We start from the raw sequence: 18,548 nt of genomic DNA on the forward strand, positions 1-18,548 counted from the left end.
CAGGACTTGGCGTTTGCCTGTCAGAATTATAAACAGCTGGAGACATGAGATTTGAGGTCCAGCTCCTCCTAGATGCATCTAGAGGCTGTGTGTGATGGCTGACATCTGTGCCCTGAGGCCCTGGAGCCGGTCGGCTTTCACACACCTGGGAAGGTAACAGCCAAATCACGGTGAGAATGAGGGAGATGCGCGTGCATTCACGGCCACGCAAAGGGGCAAGGAGCCGCCGAGGGTTCGGGGGGGAGAATCAGAGCTCAGTGGTCAGCACTGCTGTCCGCTGGGGGCCGGGGCTGCCCACAGGTCAGGGGGACGCTCAGGCAGGATGGAGACTTTGTGGAACCATAAGGCAGAATCACAGGCCACCAAGAGCTGGGAGGGGCCTTCAAGACCACCTAGTCTTCATTTCAGGTGAGGAAATGGAAGCCCAGCTATCTGGAGTCACTTAGCAAACACAGCTGACCCCCTTGTCCACAGGGGATACACTCAAGACCCCCAGTGGATGCCTGAAACCACACATGGTACCGAACCCCATATATACGATGTTTTTTCCTATACATACTTATGATTAAGTTTAATTTACAAATTAGGCACCGTGAGAGATTAATAATGTTAACTGAAAATCAAACAGAACAGTTGTAACAATATATTGTAATAAAAGTTATGTGAACGAGTCTCTCTCAAAATATTTGATTGTACACATTGAATGCCTCTGCCATCTTAATGGAGCACTTATCATTCACTGTGGCTGTAGCTTTTGCAGTTTGAGGTGTGACAGCAAAACCACCAAAAACTTCTTTTCCCTTCTTCACAATTTCACGAAGAAAAGATTCACTCGTGCCGTAGATCTTAGCAACCTTAGCCTACGTTTTTTTTTCTTTCTTTAAGTTTCACCTTTTCACTTAGAAGAAGCACCTTATGGCTTTCCTTTGGCAAATGCGAATTTCCAGCATCACTGCCGTTGCACCGTGGGGACAGTATTGAGTAAAATAAGGGTCACTTGAACACAAGCACTGCGATGCCAGGACAGTCCATCTGGTAACCGAGACAGCTACTAAATGACGAACGGTGGGAGGGGCTGGAGAAAGGGGGTGACTCACTTCCCGGGCAAGATGGAGCAGGACAGCGTGAGATTTCATCACGCCGATCAGAACGGTACCCACTTGAAAGCTTATGAATTGTTTACTTCTAGAATTTCCCAGTTAATATTTTCAGACCCTGGTTGACCTTGGGTAACAGGAACCACTGAAAGCGAAATCACGGATCAGGTGGGACCACTGTAGCGACAAAGCTAAGGCTAGAACCCAAGAGTTCAGATGGAACCCACTGGGCTGCAAAAGCGCAGAAAGCTCTCCAACAGCTTCATCGAGATGCTCCCAGGACACTGCCGTGGGCGCTGCCCGGGAGTTAGACGGGCACCACCGGCCACCGTGAGCCAAGAGATGCCTGGAAGCAGAAGCATCCTAGGACCCCCAGGCGGGCACCAGTAGAGGCACAGCCAGCCAACCAGACACAGAGGAAAGAGCACAGCCCACAGATACGGGCCACAGAAGGTGGACATCAGCACTTTGCCGCAGTGTGTGTGTGTGTGTGAATACCTCCAGGAAGGGGGGTGGAATGAGGGGCGCGGCGGGGGAGCTTTTCTTACCCAGTTACATGCTGGGTGCTCCACAGGGTTTACTCAGCACCTCGCAGGCGTGATCCCATCTGGGCCAGGTCTGATTACCCCCACTTCACAGATGGGGAAAGAGAAGCCCAGGGCTGAAGGTCACAGAGTCCGCTGTCTCGAAGCCAGCATCGGAACAGAGAGCCTCTCTGCCTCACCAGCCAGCGTTTCCTCTTCCCGCCTACATTTTCTCCTGTGGATGCTGTTTGGTGTGGACTTGGAGGAGACCCGGGGGCAGAGGTGTCCGCTGGGGATCTGTGCCCCTGGGTTTCTGCGCAGACATTAACCGTCCACTCATGTTATGTTTATCGGGACTTCCGCAGGTTTATCCTGCTGCCATCAAGGTCTCTGCTGTTTCCATGGCTGGCCAGCAGCTAGCAGGCAGAAACAGGTCAGACTAGTTCGACACAGAGAGATGTTCTGGGGAAGCAGGATCCCTGAGCCAGTGCGGTGACGTGAGGGTGAGGGAGGGAGGGAGGGAGGGAGGGAGACAGAAAGAGAAAGAATGTCCCCAGACCCAGCCCTACCTTCCTGCCTGGTGTTCCTGCGCTAACCTGGCTAAGACACTGCTAACAAAGGAGTCCCATCCCTGCCCAGGCCCCGGGGGCTGTGGATTAGTAGCTGGAGGCTTGGGGGCCTGGGGGGCAAGTGAGTCACACCGTGGGAGGGGAGGGGAGGGGAGGCGCTGCCTTGCTTCTGCCTCAGAACGACTGGGTCACCTCTTCCTTGACTTTGTTCTGTGGCTGAAAACGACCTACTTGTAGACAAGGCTGTGAGGATATAACCCTAAAAATGCAATTTGCCGCATCCGAGGGAGTTCCGGCGTGTCTCCCAGGCATGTTCTTTCCCACACACTAGTTTTCAGTGCCAGCCAAATTCTTTGACTCCTGGAAGGTGAGACAAGTCACCCCAAGGTCAGTGGACTCTCCCCATGCTCTTCACCATGCCGTGTCCTCGCATTTACTGGGAAGTGACAAGGAACACTCTCTCCTGGACCAAACTTTGGAAGGGCTCCTCTGATCACTCTTTTAGACTAGGCCGTGGTCCTTGGGCCCTGTCCTTGGCCTGCCCAGCCCAGCTTTTAGGAAGAATCCTGTTAACTCTGTTTACCCTCCACCCTTGATACCTGAACCCAATCAGGTAGCCAGGATGCTGCTAGGCCAGGTTAGCAAGAACCCCCCCACCCTGATGTCTCCTCCTGCTAATTCTCCATCCACTGACCCCTCACGCTACTTGTGGGCTGTAAATCCCTGGCTGCCTTTGGAACTGAGCTCAGCTCTATACCTCAGTCTCTTTCCCACACTGTGATAGTACTGAATTAAACCTGTCCATCACCTTTAACTTGTGCCTGGCTCTATTTCTCTTTAAAAGAGGGTAACAGGTGGCTCTCCCAGTAAACAAGGACAAATCCACAGAAGGGAGGGGAGGTCAGTGGTTAAACCTAACCGGGCCCTGCCCAGGTCACAGGTTCGTCTAGGTGGCTTTGAAATTACTTGGAGCAAGACAGTCAACAGCCCAGCCTTTAGCGATTCAAGGAGCAGGAAACGCCCTTGGCAGACCTCACAGTGTGGAAAAGACAATAAGGCTTGGAGTCAGGAAGCTCTCCATGGATGGCCACCATTATAAACGGTAACTGCTTGAGCAAGTAACTGAACCTCTCTGGTCTTCTGTCTCTGGCTGGTGGAGATAAGACCCCTGCCCCTGCCGTGAGGATTAAATACTGTGCGTGTCAGACACAACTAGCACCCCGTTCCCCATCAATGTCTGAGTTCAGGGTTTTGGACTTGGGCGTCAGAAGATGTGAGTCCCAGCGCCTCGAGAGTTTTATAAAAACCGGAAACGGCCAGTCGCCACCTCTCTCCTCTGTGCAGAGAAGCAAGAGGGCCATGGGCAGCAGCGACTCAGTGGTGGGGGTAACAGACAGCACTTCCTCTCTGCTGCCCGGCTGTTCTCTGCACCCCTCCCATCACCCACCTATCCCCCAACCCCGTTAATATTCACTGAGTGCACAGCAGGCGTCAGGCACGGTGTGGAGCTTTTCCGCTGTGTTAACCCTGCCAGAGGTACCCTGGCCCCGCTTAGCCCCCTGGGGGAACCAGGAGCTAAAGAATGTGCTGATTTAACTCTTGACACTTGTCACCTGCCCTCGGGTAAGTGAACTCCTGCTCCTGGCCAGAGCACCAGCTGCCAGGGCCCCTTTCTCCTGCAACAGGTGTCACATTTGTGCCAGGAGACAGACGCCCCGATCTCAGGTGACAGATAAAGCACCACCGTGGGCCTCACATTCTGCCCTCACAAAGCTGGGCTATCAAATTCACCATCAGCCGGAACTCTGCCAACATCTCTCCTCTGTGCAATGTGGACTCTTCAAAGGCCTGGAGAGCATCTCTTTGGCTCTTCGGTGAAAATACAGCATAAGCACAGCCCTTGGTGCTTTTTTTTTTTTTTTTTCAGATGATACTTTTTTTTAAAATTTATTTATTTTATTTTTGGCTGTGTTGGGTCTTCATTGCTGTGCGGGCTTTTCTCTAGTTGCGGCGAGCGAGGGCTACTCTTTGTTGCAGTGCACGGGCTTCTCATTGCTGTGGCTTCTCTTGTTGCGGAGCATGGGCTCTAGGCACATGGGCTTCAGTAGTTGTGGCATGCGGGCTCAGTAGTTGTGGCTCGCAGGCTCTAGAGCGCAGACTCAGTAGTTGTGTCGCGTGGGCTCAGCAGTTGTGGCTCGCGGGCTCTAGAGCGCAGGCTCAGTAGTTGTGTCGCGTGGGCTCAGCAGTTGTGCCTCGTGGGCTCTAGAGCGCAGGCTCAGTAGTTGTGGTGCACAGGCTTAGTTGCTCCGCAGCATGTGGGATCTTCCCAGACCAGGGCTCGAACCCGTGTCCCCTGCATTGGCAGGTGGACTCTTAACCACTGCGCCACCAGGGAAGTCCCCCTTGGTGCTTTTTTTTTTTAAAAAACTCTCACCTACTTTATTTCCCTGCATCCTCACCAACTCCCTGGGAACTGTTGTCATCTTCTTTAGAGATGAGGAAACAGAGAAGTGAAGTCACACAGTGAATAAGATAATCCACGCTAAGGACTTAGTGCTTGGAACACAACAAGCAATTAACACACTGCAGCTCATCAGTTTACGACCGGTCACAGCATTGCAGATGTGAAACTGGCATTAGTTTCTCCTGATCGCTGGTCTGATTCTCTCGCTGATGTGTCACGTGGTCCACAGGGACATTCACACAAGGGGGAAAGGCAGCCCCTGGCTGCTCAGACAGGTTTTGGATAGATTGTGAAGTTTCAGCTGAGGGACTGGACATGGGGAGAGGAATCAAGAATGATTCAGGATTTCTGCCCTGGCCGTTGGAAGGCTGGAGTTGCGCTTACTGAGATGGGGAGGACGGGTGTCAGAGGAGAGGCAGGGCTGAGAGGAATGCCCAAGAGAGAAGCGGAAGCATGGCGGGGAGGGGGTGCAATGAACGTGGTGTTTCTGAAGCTCCATCTCCAGCTCGGGCAGGGCTCCGCTGGAAAGGGCTCCCACCTGCCCTAAGATGCACTTTGCAAGAGGGGAAGGCCTGCACCCTCAAGGGCTGTAGGAAGGTGGGGTTCAAGGACAAGCCAGGAGGGCTGGTCCCACAGGCTCCATAGGTGTAAAGGACTCAAAGATCTGGGGTGAATGCAGACGATTTGCTAAGAAGCTCAGCGTCTGTAGAGAGAAAAGGTGGTGAACCCCAGAGGAGCTGAGCAGAGACAGAGCCCTTGTCCCACTAGAGAACAGCAGGTTGTCCAGGGAACAGGAGGTCATGACACCCGGGCACGGCTCCACAAAGGCCAGGAACCAGCACGGAGTCCTGGGATGAAAAAGCAAGGCTCTGACCTTGGAGTGCACCCGAGGGCCAGTCATGTGGGCTCCGCAGAGCAAAGCTGCCGTGGCTGGATGCCAGCAGGGCCTGGACGCCACCAGAAACCCGAGGTGGCACAGTCAGGGATGAAGCCAGGAACTGTCACCTGGGAGAGAGTCCCTAAGGCAAACCACAATCTCTGACAGCAAAGACACGGCCTTTCCTTTCCAGCCGTGACACCCCAGAGAACGTGATGCAAGAGGAACTATTATTAATGTAACCTTAACATTTACGTGTCGGGCATATACCTATATTTATAGTAAATGAAATATAGATGATTTTATTTAGTACAACAACCCTATAGGAAAATAAGGCTTAGAGGATAAAAATCTCACTGAAAGTCCCAGAGATAGTAAGTCACAGAAGATTTGAACCCTGTGTCCTGAATTCCACGCCTCTCTACGGAACAGACTTGAGAACCTGGTCCAGCTCTGCCACCTCCTCATCAACTGGCGTCAGGCACACCTTAGTCACCGGCCCATCCCTCCCCAATTACCTCCTACTCACCCGCCCATACCCCACCCCGACACCCCACTGACTAGCTCCCCACTCCCTCTAACGCCAATAACACCAATAATACCTCCCCATATAAGCCAAATAAGAGCAAGAGGGCGCATGGAGACCCAAACACCCCCAATCAGCTGGAACACTGGGCAGAAAGCACCTGCGAGTGGGCCTGCTGCCCTCGCCCCGGTCTCGGAGCCTCTTCTTTCTCAACACGAGGGTGAACCACGCAGCCGCGGGTCTGGAGCAGGGTGGGCCCCAAGGAGGGTCCTAAGTGTGGGTCCAGCTCCATCTCACGCTCCCTCGTAGCACAGGTACAGGGCGGAGGGTATGCAGGGTGGGAGACCGGTGGGGTCCCGAGGTCTCCCCAGCCACTCTTCGATTTGATGAGCAGAAATACGGAAAGGGCCCCAACGAGCCTCTCCCCCCTGCCCACCAGCTCCTAGGCTCAGAGCAAAATAGCCAGCCACCCCCAGCTCCCTGCCGAGCCCGCCCTGAGCTGCCGTGGGGCTGGGGCCGCAGCAGGGCAGGCCGGGGCTCGCCAGCAAGACGCAAGGGGCCGTGCCCACCGCCCTGCCGGCTGCCAACCGAGGGGGCCCAAAGGGGGGCGTCGGAGCTGTGCCAGAGACGTGCTTGTGCACTTCAGCCCCGCTGCTTGTGTCCTGCTCACCCGGACATCCAGATCTGAGCATGAGACTTGAAGGGGGTGGGTGAGGCCTGCACCCAGCCCCGCTCTGTAACTTCCCACCCCCCGAGCTGTGGATCGACCCGCAGAGGTCCTCGAAGGTCTGGCCAGGCCCCAAGGCACCTCCAGGATATCGTCATCATCACCATCATCGTGACAAAGAACAAAACAAACCCCACAACCTTTCAGGCCCCATGTACTCATCCGGGTCATGACAGGACAGTCAGAGCCACAAACACAGTTCTGTCCATGGGGAATTTTGACGAAGACCCCGGATGAAATGGGATGGTTTCAGGAAGATCTAGAGGTAACAGGGTCCAGGATTTCTAAAATTGGTCCATGCCCACTGAAGAGGTGCTTTAATCCTTGGGTGGACCTGGGCAAGGACCCCATGGGTCAGACTCTCTTGTCCAGTCATCCCGCTGCACTGGGACACAGACAAGCTTCTGAACGTGGAGGAGCAGTGGGGCGATCCTCTCCCCTCCTGGAGTCTTTCAAAGAGGAAGTTCAGTGGCGGTCAAGGGTAAGCAATGGCAGGCTGGGAAGAGTGAATGCATGAATCAATGAACCAACCAATCCCCAGGCACTTATTGAGCGCCTGCTGTATACTCAGAGCTCTGCTAACTGCTGCAATGGGGAGAAAGGTACAAAAGGAGACATTCAGTTCCATCCACTCCTGGTACACCTGGGGTGGGCATCGTGGTGAATGAAGGGATCCACGTGACTGTGGCCTCGTGCATGTGCTCTGGACCCACGCCGCGCCCCATGCAGGGCACGCACAAGCCATTCCTGCTTTAGGCAACAGACAGCCGCACCTCAGGCCGCTGAGCTCACCAGATGCTGATGGTGTGATGTTGTGATGATTTTCCAGACTTGCAGGAACCTCAAAGTGCTCTTCAAACATTTTCTGGGACCAGAGAACTGGTCTCCAAGATCCCAGAGTTCCAGAGAAGCAACACAGAGAGAAGAAAACCCTGGTTCCAGAAGACGGCCCTGGAGTCATCCCAGCAGAAAGGTCACCAGGACCCACCGGAAGACCTGACGCAGCCCACAGAAGTTCTGGGGTTTGGAGCCACAGCGGACAATGGCCCAGCAGCTAGTCACAGCCCATGCTCTGGCTCCCGCTCCTTTCCAGGTAGAAGGACGGAGAAGTGGAGGCCCGAGATCCCAGAACTCTCCTTCCCGACTGGATGTAGGTGGGAGGGGTACTTTCCATAGTTAAAGTTCTCGAAGGACTGTCAGGGACAGAAGGTGTCATAGGAAGAAAGAGCGGGAACCAGAAGGAAAAACTGAACGCTGGAAAAAAGACTGGGGGAGGGGGGAGTGGAGATTCCACTGGGAATGTGCCTTTAAAAAAGAAGAGAGAGGGACTTCCCTGGTTGCGCAGTGGTTAAGAATCCACCTGCCAATGCAGGGGAAAACGGGTTCGAGCCCTGGTCCGGGAAGATCCCACATGCCACAGGACAACTAAGCCCATGAGCCACAACTACTGAGCCCGCAAGCTGCAACTACTGAGACTGTGCGCCTAGAGCCCGTGCTCCGCAACAAAGAGAAGCCACCACAATGAGAAGCCCACGCACCGCAACGAAGGGTAGCCCCCGCTCGGTGCAACTAGAGAAAAGCTCGGGTGCAGCAACAAAGACCCGACACAGCCGAAAATAAATAAATAAATAAATAAAATTATTTTTAAAAATTTAAAAAATAAAAAAGAAGAGAGCGTCACCCAGCCAACTAACGAGAGACACGGGAGGGGAGAAGTGGGAAACATGAGACAGCAAAGTTAACTACGAAGACCGTGGGGAGACCACAGTGAAATGCCAGAGGGGACCGGGAAGGGTAGCAGCACTGCTTACAAATCCCCCATCCACCCATTCACCCGCCCCACCCAGCAGCAGCCTGGTACCCTGTGCACGTAACAGGGTGACCGTCACAGCTAACACATGTGCACTTGCCCAGGCCCGTGTGTGCTAAGCACCGGACAGGCACTGTCTCGTTTAATCTTCATACAATCCTTTCAGGATGGTGTTAATATTCTTCCTATTTTACAGGTGAGAAAACTGAGGCCCTGGGCAGTTCGGAGAGTACAATCTGCTCAAGACCTCAGAACCCTTAGAAAACAGAGCTGGCATTCTCAAACCCAGGGCATCTGACTGATTCCACGCCAGGGAAGTCCCATCATCTGACTCTTTTAAAACAAAAAAATATTTCTTAACAGGTATCTAATACAGACCCTTTTGTTTGTTGAGTGAGGAAACAATGGAATCCAAAGGAAGCAGGAAGAGAGAGGCACCCCGAGGCCAAGAGAGTTTTCTAGGGCCACACAGGGACTAGGTTTGGAACCTAGAGCCACCAACCTCCAGGCCTCTCTCCCCTGATGTCTCCGCTGAGAACAATGTACTCTTTCAAGCTGAACCCTTCTCTCTTCTCCATCAGCCTTGAGAACAAGGAAGATGAAGGATCTGATCTGAAGGCTGCCAGCCTCTAGCTGGTGAGGTCTGACGGAGCTGACGTGCCAAAGCCAAGCTGAGGTTGTCGTAACCTGTCCCGGGGAAGGAGGGCCAAGCGTGAGACCGGGAGGCATGCCCGGTAGTAGCTCTGGTCTCCAGCCGAGGACCTGGGCGCTGCGTTCCTCCAGAATATCACACTAGCAGAAGCTCAAGGGCGAGACCACACCTAGGATGGAGGCCGGCGTCCTGTGTTAGCCCCCAGCCCTGAGTCAGCAGCATCCCACCACGACCCCTCCATCCAACGCCTTCATGTCCAAGCTCTCTCTTATATTGTCATCCCAATCCTAGATTCATGTCCATTTTTTTTTTTTAAGATTTAATGATTGATTGATTGATTGCTATGTTGGGTCTTCGTTTCTGTGCGAGGGCTTTCTCTAGTTGCGGCAAGCGGGGGCCACTCTTCATTGCGGTGCGCGGGCCTCTCACTGTCGCGCCCTCTCTTGTTGCGGAGCACAGGCTCCAGACGCGCAGGCTCAGTAGTTGTGGCTCACGGGCCTAGTTGCTCCGCGGCATGTGGGATCTTCCCAGGCCAGGGCTCGAACCCGTGTCCCCTGCATTAGCAGGCAGATTCTCAACCACTGCGCCACCAGGGAAGCGCGAGTCATGTCCATTTTGCTGACGGGGATACAGAGACCCACAGATAAGTGAACAGACTTGTCTACCGTCAAAGGGGAGTCAGGGTTAAGACCGTGCTGACTCGTGGCTGCTGGGTTCAGTGGGCTACAGGGAGCCTTGGCTGGGGAAGGATCCTGCTGAACTCAGTCTAGGAGAGGGTTGAGCGTTAGCACCGTGCTGGCAGGAACTAGGTCTCGTCATTATATTCACACTGTGTAAATCAGCTGGAATTGGAACCACCATTCTACTTCCTGTCTCTATGAATCTGACCACTGGACACCTCAGATAAGTAGAATCATGCAATATTTGGCCTTTGGGTCTGGCTTCTTTCACTTAATGTTTTCAAGGTTCATCCGTGTGGTAGCATGTGTCAGAATTTCCTTCCTTTTCCAGGCCGAACCATATCCCATCATATGGATGGACCACATTGTGTTTCTCCGTTCATCTGTCGATGGACACTTGGGTTGTTTCTATCTTTGGCTACTGTGAATAACACCGCTGTGAACATGGGTGGGCAAGTGTCTGTTCGAATCCCTGCATTCTCTTCTTCTGGGAAGGTGCTCTCTTTTAAACTGCTAAAAACTTTGTCCATTCTTCCAGAGATAGGCCAAGGGGGGCCAGGCTGCTGTGCCCTCATGGCAGAGACAAGGTGGGAAACCTCGTGTCCGCCTGAGGATGCAGGAAGTCTGTGGACCGTGGGTGGGAGCAGGGTGGAGCCTCCCAGCCAACAAGTTAAGCGGGAGAGCAGAACTTCCGAGGGTGCCCACGGCGGGGCCCTCCGCATGGACAGCAACATCCTAGCCCACCAGCCTCTGTAGAAATGAGCAGTTTCAACACATCCCAGCTTCTGAGAGAGGCTAAGTTACCTGGGCCCCTAGAACTCCAGCCCAGTGCCAACACGGGTCCACAAACTGGGGGCTACCCATCCTCAAGGAGACAGGTACAGGAGCTTAGAGTAAACGTTGGGAACCTGTGGATGCAAGCTGACATTTCTGTAACACCAACATAGGACAGTGCAGTGTGGACCACTTTGGATGTCTCGAACTCCCACGGTGAGTCGTGAGGGCTGCAAGCTGCTTACTGGTAACGTGTAGTGAGACGACACCTGTGACAGGGTGGGAGCCAAAATCAAGAAGTAGAAAAACTGGCCCTTCGCTCAAGATAGTTTGTTCAGTTAGCATCAAGGGCCTGCCTGCCTGTCTCCCTTCCTTTCCCTCTCCTCCTTCCTAATTTGGAAGAAAGGCAATTTGGGGAAAGACTACAGCGTGGCTCACAGAATCAGCCAGAAGCACACAACCAGGCTCCAGCAAGGCCAAGAACCAGGGCAGTGATGGAGACCTCACCAGACGGCCAATGATGCTCCAAATATCTGTGTGTTTCTACTCAGAATAGAAATTCAGGAAAGAGTCCGAGTGGCCTCAGCTTGGGCCGGGTGTCCCTCTGGTGGAGAAGGGGGGCGTGCAGTGGGCAGTGGGGTTGAGACCCCTGCAGCTCCTCTAGAAGAGCAGGTGGAGGGAGGGAGACTGCTCCCTCCCTCCATGTGAAAATCATGGGGATTTTCTGAATCTTCCATGCGAAAATAGCTGAACTCAATAATTGACCATTATTCCTAAAACAAAAATGGGACTTGTCTGAGAGTCCTATTTTTTAAGCAGGGGCACATAAAATGCAGATATAGCTGAAAGCATGAAAGACACAGACACACAGAGTTGGTTCTATAATACTTAAAAGACTTTACAGAATAGGGGGAAGATGGGAGAGTTGATTATCTAGAATATCCTCAGGAAAAGTAAATTCCAGACTCATACAGACACACAATGTTCAAAACACAGTTCTTGGGAAGAGAGGTAAAACCATCATCTGTCAGAGCCTTTGAAAGTAACACTTCATCAATTCATTTTAACCTGGGTTAAAAAAAAAAAAAAAAGGTAAGCACTGCAGTCGAGGGGAGCTTAGAAATCATCACTGCAGCCCCCTACATTCTACATAAAGAAAACTGACTGCGTGAAGACCGAGGTCACTGTCTGAGGTCACAAAGCAAGTTAGAGGCAGAACCGGCACTGGAACCCAGGTCTCCTCTCTTCCAGATCAGGATCTTCCGTCCAGACCGCAGGACTAACCTGGTTGTCCCCTGTGATGAGCCTGGCGCGAGATGTACAGCAGGATCAGGGGCAGTGACAGCACTTTGTGGTCTCTGATCCTAAGACTGAGTGTGGCCCCTGCTGAGGAAAGGGCCATGCTCTAAAGCAGCCTGCAGAACACGTTTCTCCGGGTATTTGAGAGCTTGCTCGTTTGGGTCCAGACCAGTTCTCCATGTAGAAGCTGTGAGTGTATAGAGGCAGGCCTCAGAGCCCTTCAGAAGCAGAGCTGTGCCACATGCACCTCCGACCCCTTCAGCCACAGCTTTAAGTATGAAGATGCTCGGTTTCCTTTGAGACGAGATGGTGGAGGAGAAGGACTCCACCGAGCTCACCTCCTCTCACGAAAACACCAAAATCACAACTAACTGCTGAACAACCATCGGCAAAACAGACTGGAACCTACCAAAAAAGATGTTCTATATCCGAAAACAAAGAAGCCACAATAAGATGGTAGGAGGGGCACTTTCACAATATAATCAAATCCCATACCCAGTGCGTGGAAGACCCACAAACTGGAAACTTCAGTTTAAAATACTCAACTCCATTAAAGCAATATCTGCACTTAAAATAAGCTTGGTATGGGACTTCCCTGGTGGTGCAGTGGGTAAGACCCTGCGCTCCCAATGCAGGGGGGCCCAGGTTCGATTCCTGGTCGGGGAACTAGATCCCGCATGCCGCAACAAAGAGTCCACATGCCTCAACTAAGGAGCCGGCATGCTGCAACAAAGACCCCTCATGCCACAACTAAGACCCAGTGCAGCCAAATAAATAAATAAATATTTTAAAAATTTTAAAATAAATAAGATAAAATAAGCTTGGTATATTATAATGCATAACACTCAAATGTTTACTCAAGCTTACTTCTGTATGGAATGTTTTCCAGTACAGTAAGCCCCCTACATACGAACGAGATCCATTCCGAGGGCACGTTCCTAAGTCCAACAGAGTTAGCCTAGGTACCCAATTAACACAATCAGCTATATAGTACTGTACTGTGATAGGTTTGTAACACTTTTCACACAAGTAATACATAAAAAACAAACACAGAAAATAAAGAAAACTTTTTTTTTTTTATTAATTAATTAATTTTTATTTTTGGCTGTGTTGGGTCTTCGTTTCTGTGCGAGGGCTTTCTCCAGTTGCGGCAAGTGGGGGCCACTCCTCATCGCAGTGCGCGGGCCTCTCACTATCGCGGCCTCTCCTGTTGCGGAGCACAGGCTCCAGACGCGCAGGCTCAGCAGTTGTGGCTCACGGGCCCAGTCGCTTCGGGGCATGTGGGATCTTCCCAGACCAGGGCTCGAACCCGTGTCCCCCGCATTGGCAGGCAGACTTTCAGCCACTGCGCCACCAGGGAAGCCCCCAAGAAAACATTTTTAATCTTACAGTACAGTACCTTGAAAAGTACAGTAGTCCAGCACAACAGCTGGCACACAGGGGCTGGCATCGAGTGAACAGGCAGGAAGAGTTACTGACTGGAGGAGAGAGAGGAGGTGGGAGACGGTAGAGCTGAAGGATGGTCAGCAATAGGAGACGGAGGGCAAGCTGCAATTTCACTCACGCCTGACATTGATGGCACAGGTTCTGGGCTGGAAATAAAGATACTGTACTACTGTACTCTATACAGTACTCTACAGTAAAGTACACAAAAGCACAACCACTTGTAGGGGATGCACACACGTGACAATGTACGCCACACACGTGAACTAACTTACGTGGTTGGACATGCAAACGCACGTTTGCATCTTTGACAGTTCACAACTTGAAGGTGCGTATGTAGGGGACTTACTGTATGTGATCTAAAAAGTGGCTATAGTAAAGTTCAAAAGAAAGCTATTTTAAGGAACAAATCCAACTGTACTAGATACGCTTGTAAATAAACTTATGGCATTAAAAAAATGAAGATGTTCAACGAACGACTAATGATTTCATTGAAATAACTTTCATTGTTTTTACCACAGTTTGTCCTCTAAGCACCTTTATTAAAAAATATTTAATCCACGTATACAGAAATATCCACAAGCACATTAAATACTCCTTTGCAACACTCTACATGGAAGGAAAAAATACCCTTTTCTCTGGGTTAATGACCACTTTTTAAAATAAACAAACAAAGGTAAGTATAGTTGAGAATAGGGAGGAATTTAGACTTGGTGGGAAAGGAGCCAGGCAGGAGCAGCGATGGTCAGCTTGGTTGATGTGATGTCTGTTTTCTACCTTCACAAATAAGACTCTGCTCATTGGACTACAGTGTAGTTGTTAAAATATCTACGTTAGTGCCAATGCTACTGAGCTAAATACCATAAGAGAATCTCTACCAGGCTATTCTTAGCTTCACAAATGCAATGAGGACTTCCCTGGCAGCCCAATGGTTAGGACTCCGTGCTTCCACTGCAGGCGGCACAGGTTCGATCCCTGATCGGGGAACTAAGATCCCACATGCCGTGCGGCACAGCCAAAAAAAAAAAAAAAAAAAAAACACAAACACGCACACAAATGCAATGAAACATTGCCCTCTAGGATGGCTGATTAAACTATTAGTATATGGTCTTTATATTCCAAACAGTCAAACACCAGCTCTAGGTCTATAGAGAAAAGGGCAATAAATAGGAGAGTGAAAATTTGATGAAGTCAACTGGTTATTTGATGTGTCAGTGACCACATTTTCTGAACCCAAAGTCCAGCTATGTGGTCTGACCAAGGCAATAGCATGTCTGCAACAGTTCATCTTTCCTGGAAACCCAGGCCAAACAGTCACATTGTTTATTTGACACTAAATTATCGGTTTCACAGATCGCCATTGTCTTAGCCTCACCAAATTTGCTAAACTCACTGGTGAAATGACCAGACAGGACTGATCTATACAACTCGATCTAGCCTATCTATAGCTGGGTTAACAGGAATCTGGCCAAAGATGCACAAATAGCTCGAGAGGATAAAGTTCATTCCAAGACCCTGTACCCCATGCTGTGCCCTCGCCCCCGCCCCCCGCCCCTCACCATTTCCCCAGCACTCTCCTCCCCCTGAGGCACAGGCCATGCTGGACAGAGGGACAGCCGGCCCAAACCATACAAGAAGTGGCAGTACAGAATCACTGCGAGGCCAGGTATGTTTTGAAATTCCCCCACATCAAGGACACGTGGAGGGGTAGAAAGCCAACGATGTCTAAGTGGCTCCCCTGGCAAATCAAAAAAAAAGACTTTCAGGGTAAATGTCCCCAGAATGGCCACGAGCACTACGGAAGGTGAGGTGAGGCTCCACTCTACTCGCTTTTTGCTGAGGATACTGAGCTAAGAAGCATGGTCACCCAACCCGAATCCGTGTGCCCGATGCGTCTTAAAGAACCTCAGCGAACCAACAAATCAAGGTCCAGCAGGAACCAAAGAGGAACTCAAGGACTCGTGCCTGAAATCGGACAGACGGACGGCGCTGATCCTTCCCAAAATAGGAGAAAGTGAAAGAGAGAGCTTTGGAGAAGGAGCCAGGCCCACAAGCACGCTCCAAAGACGCAGAGGCGGGGCTCACGACCACCGAGCCACGCGCTGCGATCAACCTTTGAGATCGCAACCTTTTGGTCCGAGCAACTCTCGTTTTACCTGTGTGATACCTAAATGGTTTCTGGGGTACTTGTGAAGACAAGTGAGGCACTGAGAACTTAGATTATTTTTTGGCCTCCTGAGCATAAACTTTGATATTTAATGACCCGTGATAGCGGTCGGTATCCTAGTAATCCAGAAGACCCTTGGGGATCTATTAACTGTTTAGCATTCCCAGGTCTTAGGGGAATATGTTTTCCGTCTTTCAAAGAGCCTGTTGTAGGCAGTTTGAAGAGTAAGATGCAAATATTCCCCAGAGTGGGCAGAGCACTGCGCTAGGTTTCCCCAGAGCTCACCAGCACACAAAAACAGATGCAGGCTTTGCACAAAGAAGGCACAGTCTCTTATTTACTTTGAAGTGGCTTCTTGGATCAGCTTCTTAGAGTTGCGAGGGCTGCACTAAATGGTTCATAGTGGGAAGGAAGCTCAAAAAAAAAGAGACCTGTGGAATTAAAGCAGAAGCTGCAGGCAGTCAATTAGCTGGATTTATTGAGCATCTAGTACGTACACGTAGCCGCTCTGCCCGGCTCTGCGTGAAGAGCCAGTTTGGGAGCCAGGAAGATCTGGAATCGAGCCCCAGCCCTGTCACTTCCAGCTGTGTGAGCTTTGGCAAGTTCCTTAACATCTCAGGGCCTCAGCTGAGTCAGCTCGCCACCACCCCCCCCCTTTCCCTTAGGAAGATTAATTAGATCCTTGAATGAATTAAACCAACATTTGCTCCCTGCAGACGGGGTAACAGGCAGCTGCCTCAGCATCACGGTACCAGCTGCTATTTACCGATTGTTTACCCCGTCCAGCATTATTCACTCATTAATTTCCAACATACACTAACTCTGTAAGGTAAACATTTCTCTCCCCATTCTCCCAGTAATAAAACTGAGGTTTAAAGAGTCTACATGGGACTTCCCTGGTGGCGCAGTGGTTAAGAATCTGCCTGCCAATGCAGGGGACACGGGTTTGAGCCCTGGTCCGGGAAGATCTCACGTGCCGTGAGCAACTAAGGCCGTGTACCACAACTACTGAGCCTGTGCTCTAGAGCCCGCGAGCCACAACTACTGAGCCCATGTGCCACAACTACTGAAGCCCACGCGCCTAGAGCCCGTGCTCCGCAACAAGAGAAGCCACTGCAGTGAGAAGCCCACACACCGCAACGAAGAGTAGCCCCTGCTCGCCACAACTAGAGAAAGCCCGTGCGCAGCAATGAAGACCCAACACAGCCAAAAATAAAAAACAAATAAAATAAATAAATAAATAAAAATAAAACTTTATAAAGAGTCTACATGATTTACTCAAGATCCCATAAGTGGCCAAACTGGTTTTCAAACTAGACCCGTCTGGCTCCAAAGTTCACAGTCTTCCCACCGCTGCCGGGTCAACCCTCCCAGCAGCCCGGCGACGCCGGTGCTCTGGAGCCGTGGCCGGGGGGAAACGGAGGCAAAGGACCGAGCCCAGGTGGGAAGGAGGAGACTCAGCCAGCGCTGCTAACGCACAGGGGGCTCCGCTTCCACACACAGGTCTGAGGCCTCCTGTGCTTCCACGACACAAGTCTGCTTCACACACGCAGGGCGCAGCGAGGCCCCTGGAGTTCAGAAGGGAGGATCCTGGTGGTCCGGGAAGACCTCGTGGTGAAGGAGGTCCAGGGCAGGTGCTCTGGGAAGCGGGTGGAGTTGCTGGGCCTGGGAATGGAAGTAAGTCACCGCCCTTAAGGAGTCATGGTTTTTACAGGGCAACCTGGGTTGTTTCCAATCTCCAAGCCCCACCCAGGCACCCACCTTGGTTCCCCACGTGAAACACAGAAGTCTTTACCAAGATGAAAGTAAAAGATGAACACCACCCTCCCCCAGTGTCAGAGTGCAGAGGTTCACCAAGAGAAAGCGATGACCCCTGCAAGCCCCACTGCCCTCCCTCCGGGCCACCGCTCAGTTCTCTTGCTAATAATGCCCCTCATTACGCCTACCTTCACAGCTGGATAACCCACCCTGGGGCTCAGTCTGGACTATCCTCTTTCCTGTCTATGCCCCCACTCTCTGGTCCTTGGGAATCCCGTCCACACGTGGATGACTTCCCTAGCTGCCCCCTGCCTGCCCCCGGAAATCCACGTCTGTATCTCTGATTTACGAACCCACTCCCCTGCCTGGAGATCTGGGAGGCATCTCAGACTCAACAGGCCTGAAACCAAACTCTTGATTTTTCCTGCCAAACGTGCTTGCTCCCCATCCTCCCCATTTTAGTAACGGCAGCTCCAGCCTTCCAACTGCCCGGGTCAGAAATCTTTGAATCATTCTTGATTCCTCTCCCCACATACAATCCATCAGCAGGTCCAGTCATCTGTGCCTTCAAAAGCTACCCAAAGTCTGACTTCTTCTGACACCTCTACTTCCCCCACCTCGTCCCAGCCACCATCTCTCGTCTGGTCCCTGTGCCTCCACCCTCACCCCCTACAGTTCAGCAGCCAGAGTGACCCCACCAAAATGTAGGCCACATCAACCTCCTGCTCAAACGCTCCAGTTCCTTCCCAGCTCACTCCGAATACAATCCAAGGTCCTTTGGATCCTATGAGTGAGGCTTACTGGGGGCAGACCCAGGTTACACTGTTTGTCTTGGCAGTCTTATTATCAGCACCCACTTGCACTATCAAAAGTGTCCCACAGAATGTAAACTGGTGCAGTCACTATGGAGAACGGTATGGAGGTTCCTCAAAAAACTAAAAATAGAGCTGCCATATGATCCTGCAATCCTACTCTTGGGCATGTATCCAGACAAAACTATAATTCGAAAAGATACATGCACCCCAATGTTCACAGCAGCACTATTTACAGTAGCCAAGACATGGAAACAACCTAAGTGCTCATCGACAGAGGGATGGATAAAGAAGATGTGGTACATATATACAGTGGAATATGACTCAGCCATAAAAAAGAATGAAATAATGCCATTTGCAGCAACATGG

General features: G+C 51.5%; 1 protein-coding gene across 1 annotated transcript in view; it reads right to left on the reverse strand.

Annotated features, from left to right (window-relative positions):
- B4GALNT3 (beta-1,4-N-acetyl-galactosaminyltransferase 3) overlaps nt 1–18,548 on the reverse strand; it is a 94,154-nt gene that overhangs the window by 23,573 nt on the left and 52,033 nt on the right. The window lies entirely within an intron of this gene.

The sequence above is a fragment of the Eschrichtius robustus genome, chromosome 13 (genome assembly GCF_028021215.1).
Source record: "Eschrichtius robustus isolate mEscRob2 chromosome 13, mEscRob2.pri, whole genome shotgun sequence".
Classification (NCBI taxonomy): Eukaryota; Metazoa; Chordata; class Mammalia; order Artiodactyla; family Eschrichtiidae; genus Eschrichtius; species Eschrichtius robustus.